The sequence below is a fragment of the Cebidichthys violaceus genome, unplaced genomic scaffold, assembly GCF_023349555.1.
Source record: "Cebidichthys violaceus isolate CVI_PGR_0920_01 unplaced genomic scaffold, fCebVio1.0.p SCAF_554, whole genome shotgun sequence".
In the NCBI taxonomy this organism is placed as follows: domain Eukaryota; kingdom Metazoa; phylum Chordata; class Actinopteri; order Perciformes; family Stichaeidae; genus Cebidichthys; species Cebidichthys violaceus.
The window spans coordinates 4332-10000 of record NW_027176766.1 but is presented as its reverse complement, the minus strand read 5'-3'; positions in this window follow the sequence as shown (position 1 = coordinate 10000).

Here is a 5669-nt window from a genome sequence, read left to right as displayed (position 1 = left end):
GACCTCCAGGCCCTGTATTGTGGATGTGGAGGCCGCTTTGGAGGCTCTAGCTCGGCCTAGGGACATAGCCTGGCTCTGCCTAGCTCTCTGGTACTCGCTCAGAGGACCAGGACCACGTGAAATGTATTTCATCCAGCTTATATGTGTAAAAGTGTCCGTTTTTAGGGTCATAAGGCCGGATAAATCAGTTGCATTCAACCGCTTGGAGCTCACTTGCAGTCCAATGTCGCCATCCTGTGGACAAAGTGAGAGTTGCAGTTTGGAATTACACTTAGAAAAAAACCAGCAAACTGACCTCCAGGCCCTGTATTGTGGATGTGGAGGCCGCTTTGGAGGCTCTAGCTCGGCCTAGGGACATAGCCTGGCTCTGCCTAGCTCTCTGGTACTCGCTCAGAGGACCAGGACCACGTGAAATGTATTTCATCCAGCTTATATGTGTAAAAGTGTCCGTTTTTAGGGTCATAAGGCCGGATAAATCATTTACAGTCACCCGCTTGGAGCTCACTTGCAGTCCAATGTCGCCATCCTGTGGACAAAGTGAGAGTTGCAGTTTGGAATTACACTTAGAAAAAAACCAGCAAACTGACCTCCAGGCCCTGTATTGTGGTTGTGGAGGCCGCTTTGGAGGCTCTAGCTCGGCTAGTTGAAGGCTTTAGCGCTTCTCTCCCATCTACCAGGGGCACGAAACTAAATTACCAGGGGCATGAACGTCCTGAACGGTCGGAGTTTTGGTTTTAACCCAGGGGGGGTGCTTAAGTGTGGGGGCCCGGGACCGCCTGGAGACGGGGTTAGAAGGGTAGCTGCCGGAGGTGTCTCTGCGGGCTTTTGGTGAGGGGTGGCCGGGTGGGGGTGGGTCCGGTTGGGGGGGGGTGTTTTTGGAGGGCTATTTTTTATTTTTTCCCCGTTTTTGGTGGGAGCTTGAGTCAGAGGTGTTGGTGGGTGACTAGGGGGGTGCTGCGGAGGTCCTGTGGCCGGGAAAGGTGCCTTATTTCCGGGTGTGGATGAGTGGATGAGGCTGGTGCTGTGGGAGTGCTTTTCTCACACTTTCTCCCACTATTTCGGTCTGCTTTAAGCAGAGGTGATGCTGGGTGACCAGGGGGGTGCTGCGGAGGTCCTGTGGCCAGGAAAGGTGCCTGATTTCCGGGTGTGGATGAGTGGATGAGGCTGGTGCTGTGGGAGTGCTTTTCACACACTTTCTCCCACTATTTCGGTCTGCTTTAAGCAGAGGTGATGGAGGGTGACCAGGGGGATGCTGCGGAGGTCCTGTGGCCGGGATAGGTGCCTTATTTCCGGGTGTGGATGAGTGGATGAGGCTGGTGCTGTGGGAGTGCTTTTCTCACACTTTCTCCCACTATTTCGGTCTGCTTTAAGCAGAGGTGATGCTGGGTGACCAGGGGGGTGCTGCGGAGGTCCTGTGGCCGGGAAAGGTGCCTTATTTCCGGGTGTGGATGAGTGGATGAGGCTGGTGCTGTGGGAGTGCTTTTCACACACTTTCTCCCACTATTTCGGTCTGCTTTAAGCAGAGGTGATGCTGGGTGACCAGGGGGATGCTGCGGAGGTCCTGTGGCCGGGATAGGTGCCTGATTTCCGGGTGTGGATGAGTGGATGAGGCTGGTGCTGTGGGAGTGCTTTTCTCACACTTTCTCCCACTATTTCGGTCTGCTTTAAGCAGAGGTGATGCTGGGTGACCAGGGGGGTGCTGCGGAGGTCCTGTGGCCGGGAAAGGTGCCTGATTTCCGGGTGTGGATGAGTGGATGAGGCTGGTGCTGTGGGAGTGCTTTTCTCACACTTTCTCCCACTATTTCGGTCTGCTTTAAGCAGAGGTGATGCTGGGTGACCAGGGGGGTGCTGCGGAGGTCCTGTGGCCGGGAAAGGTGCCTGATTTCCGGGTGTGGATGAGTGGATGAGGCTGGTGCTGTGGGAGTGCTTTTCACACACTTTCTCCCACTATTTCGGTCTGCTTTAAGCAGAGGTGATGGAGGGTGACCAGGGGGATGCTGCGGAGGTCCTGTGGCCGGGATAGGTGCCTGATTTCCGGGTGTGGATGAGTGGATGAGGCTGGTGCTGTGTGAGTGCTTTTCACACACTTTCTCCCACTATTTCGGGTTGCTTTAAGCAGAGGTGATGCTGGGTGACCAGGGAGATGCTGCGGAGGTCCTGTGGCCGGGATAGGTGCCTTATTTCCGGGTGTGGATGAGATGAGAGTGGGGGTGCTTTCCACACCCGAATTTATCCTTTCTCCCCTTCTGTTTTTCGGACCCTTTTGTGTCAGTGTTGCTGGGTGCCAGGGGGATGCTGTGGAGGTGTTTTATCCGGAAAAAGTGCTTTTTTCCGGGCGTGAGCGAGATGTGTGTCTGGGTGCTCTTCAGCCCGGACTTTGCCTTTCTCACCCTTCTTTTTTCAGGCCCTTTTGTGGCAGTGTTGCTGGGTGCCAGGGGGATGCTCTGGAGGAGGCCCACCCGGAAAAAGTGCTGTTTTCCGGGTGTGGGTGAGATGAGAGTGGGGGTGCTTTCCACGCCCGAATTTACCCTTTCTCCTCTTCTGTTTTTCTAGCCCTTTTGTGTCAGTGTTGGGGGGAGCCCAGGGGATGCTCTGGAGGTGTTTTACCGGGGAAAAAGTGCTTTTTTCCGGGCGTGAGCGAGATGTGTGTCTGGGTGCTCTTCAGCCCGGACTTTGCCTTTCTCACCCTTCTTTTTTCAGGCCCTTTTGTGGCAGTGTTGCTGGGTGCCAGGGGGATGCTCTGGAGGAGGCCCACCCGGGAAAAGTGCTCTTTTTCCGGGTGTGGAGGAGATGAGAGTGGGGATGCTTTCCACGCCCGAATTTACCCTTTCCCACCCTCCGTTTTTCGGGTCCTTTTGTGGGAGTGTTGCTGGGTGCCAGGGGGTTGCTCTGGAGGAGGCCCACCCGGAAAAAGTGCTGTTTTCCGGGTGTGGGTGAGATGAGAGTGGGGGTGCTTTCCACGCCCGAATTTACCCTTTCTCACCATCCGTTTTTCGGGCCCTTTTGTGGGAGTGTTGGGGGGAGCCCAGGGGATGCTCTGGAGGTGAGTCACCCGGAAAAAGTGCTCGTTTTCCGGGTGTGGAAGGGATGAGAGTGGGGGTGCCTTCCACGCCCGAATTTACCCTTTCCCACCCTCCGTTTTTCGGGCCCTTTTGTGGGAGTGTTGCTGGGAGCCCAGGGGATGCTCTGGATGTGAGTCACCCGGAAAAAGTGCCATTTTCCGGGCGTGAGCGAGATGTGTGTCTGGGTGCTTTTCAGCCCAAACTTACCCTTTTTCACCCTCTTTTTTTCGGGTCCTTTTGTGGGAGTGTTGCTGGGTGCCAGGGGGTTGCTCTGGAGGAGGCCCACCCGGAAAAAGTGCTGTTTTCCGGGTGTGGGTGAGATGAGAGTGGGGGTGCTTTCCACGCCCGAATTTACCCTTTCTCACCATCCGTTTTTCGGGCCCTTTTGTGGGAGTGTTGGGGGGAGCCCAGGGGATGCTCTGGAGGTGAGTCACCCGGAAAAAGTGCTGTTTTCCGGGCGTGAGCGAGATGTGTGTCTGGGTGCTTTTCAGCCCGAACTTACCCTTTCCCACCCTCTTTTTTTCGGGTCATTTTGTGGGAGTGTTGGGGGGAGCCCAAGGGATGCTCTGGAAGAGGCCCACCCGGAAAAAGTGCTGTTTTCCGGGTGTGGGTGAGATGAGAGTGGGGGTGCTTTCCACGCCCGAATTTACCCTTTCTCACCATCCGTTTTTCGGGCCCTTTTGTGGGAGTGTTGGGGGGAGCCCAGGGGATGCTCTGGAGGTGAGTCACCCGGAAAAAGTGCTGTTTTCCGGGCGTGAGCGAGATGTGTGTCTGGGTGCTTTTCAGCCCGAACTTACCCTTTCCCACCCTCTTTTTTTCGGGTCATTTTGTGGGAGTGTTGGGGGGAGCCCAAGGGATGCTCTGGAAGAGGCCCACCCGGAAAAAGTGCTGTTTTCCGGGTGTGGGTGAGATGAGAGTGGGGGTGCTTTCCACGCCCGAATTTACCCTTTCTCACCATCCGTTTTTCGGGCCCTTTTGTGGGAGTGTTGGGGGGAGCCCAGGGGATGCTCTGGAGGTGAGTCACCCGGAAAAAGTGCTGTTTTCCGGGCGTGAGCGAGATGTGTGTCTGGGTGCTTTTCAGCCCGAACTTACCCTTTCCCACCCTCTTTTTTTCGGGTCATTTTGTGGGAGTGTTGGGGGGAGCCCAAGGGATGCTCTGGAAGAGGCCCACCCGGAAAAAGTGCTGTTTTCCGGGTGTGGGTGAGATGAGAGTGGGGGTGCTTTCCACGCCCGAATTTACCCTTTCTCACCATCCGTTTTTCGGGCCCTTTTGTGGGAGTGTTGGGGGGAGCCCAGGGGATGCTCTGGAGGTGAGTCACCCGGAAAAAGTGCTGTTTTCCGGGCGTGAGCGAGATGTGTGTCTGGGTGCTTTTCAGCCCGAACTTACCCTTTCCCACCCTCTTTTTTTCGGGTCATTTTGTGGGAGTGTTGGGGGGAGCCCAAGGGATGCTCTGGAAGAGGCCCACCCGGAAAAAGTGCTGTTTTCCGGGTGTGGGTGAGATGAGAGTGGGGGTGCTTTCCACGCCCGAATTTACCCTTTCTCACCATCCGTTTTTCGGGCCCTTTTGTGGGAGTGTTGGGGGGAGCCCAGGGGATGCTCTGGAGGTGAGTCACCCGGAAAAAGTGCTGTTTTCCGGGCGTGAGCGAGATGTGTGTCTGGGTGCTTTTCAGCCCGAACTTACCCTTTCCCACCCTCTTTTTTTCGGGTCATTTTGTGGGAGTGTTGGGGGGAGCCCAAGGGATGCTCTGGAAGAGGCCCACCCGGAAAAAGTGCTGTTTTCCGGGTGTGGGTGAGATGAGAGTGGGGGTGCTTTCCACGCCCGAATTTACCCTTTCTCACCATCCGTTTTTCGGGCCCTCTTGTGGCAGTGTTGGCAGGGGCCTAGGGGATGCGGTGGAGGTCAAAGATCCGGGAAATGTGCCCCCTTTCCCTGGTAAATGACGTCCAGGGCGCTGTCCGTGGTGCTGTCCATGGTGCTGATGTTGCTACGTGAGCTAATGCCCGGAAAAAGCGCCCTAAACTGGGATGATGAGAGAGAGAGAGAGAGAGAGAGAGAGAGAGAGAGAGAGAGAGAGAGAGAGAGAGAGAGAGAGAGAGAGGGCATGGAGCAGCAGTCGGAGGCATCCCAGGGAGAGAGGCATGCTCTGGGGCACGAAAATCCCGGAAAAAGGAAGAAAAAGGGAAAAAAAACCCAGCCGCGTATGTGACGTGACTCTAGGCAACACGAAGCGCTGAAGGCTTCAGCGCTTCGTTGAGTCGCAAGAGTTCCAGGGGCGTAAAAGTCAGAAAAACGCCAAAGTGTCTCTAGGCAACACGAAGCGCTGAAGGCTTCAGCGCTTCGCTGACTCGCAAGAGTTCCAGGGGCGTAAAACCCAGCAAAACGCCAAAGTGTTTCTAGGCAACACGAAGCGCTGAAGGCTTCAGCGCTTCGCTGACTTGCAAGAATTCCAGGGGCGCGAACCTCCAAAAAACGACAGAGTGTCTCTAGGCAAAAACCAATAAGCGCTGAAGCCTTCAGCGCTTATTGGTTTTTGCCTATCCCGATGTGACCACTTTTGGTAGGGGGTAACCAAGCCACCTTGCGCACATTTTGTGAAACCGGTTTT